Raw genomic sequence first — 819 nt, 5'->3', positions numbered from 1 at the left:
CCTCACAGCCCCAGTAAGCCACACTATGCTCTCCTCCACAATTACAGTACTTTGGTCTGACCCCCTCTCCACACTGACCATATTCATGATCCCCACTACACCTTGCGCATTTCCTCGCCCCCTTGCACATTTTAGCTATATGTCCAAATTTCTGACATTTGAAGCACCTCATTGGTTTGGGTACGTACTCTCTTACCCTATATCGCATGAATCCAAAAATGGACCACTTTTGGAAGGGATTCTGTCTTGAATTGGAGGACTGACTCAGTTTCCTCTTTCTTTGCTCCTTTGGTCATTCTTTTGGCACTCATAATTAATTCACATCTCTTCCGGAGTTCCTGAACCAGTTCACTCATATTAACTTTGAGAGAGATTCCATAGATAACCCCTTTACACCCTGCCGTCCTCCGTTCTCCCACTCTCACTACTTTGATTATTTTGGTTTTGTCAATCTTGTTCATTTTCATTGCCTTTTCAACTTGAGCCTCACTGTTGCACCCTATTAGCATGTTTCCATCCTCCAGCACTCTTGCAAACTTTACTTCCCCATCCTGGGCCCTGACTACTTTTGTCAGCTTCAATGGATTTATCTTCTTTACTCCTCCTTCTCCTTCAAACCTCACCACTACATTTAACGAAATTTCCTTTTCTGGTTCCTTGTCTTCACTCTCCGATCCACCAGTATTGTTTTTCCTTCTTTTACAGCTGCTCTTCCTGGGACTACCCCGTGCTCCCACGGTTTCCCACTCCTTCTCAACATTTTCCTCGTTATCCTCTCTTCCACTGGCCTCCATACCACTAGACCCACTCTCTCCCTGC

Source organism: Leucoraja erinacea, unplaced genomic scaffold (assembly GCF_028641065.1).
Source record: "Leucoraja erinacea ecotype New England unplaced genomic scaffold, Leri_hhj_1 Leri_840S, whole genome shotgun sequence".
Lineage (NCBI taxonomy): Eukaryota > Metazoa > Chordata > Chondrichthyes > Rajiformes > Rajidae > Leucoraja > Leucoraja erinaceus.
Note: the sequence above shows the minus strand (reverse complement) of the source record.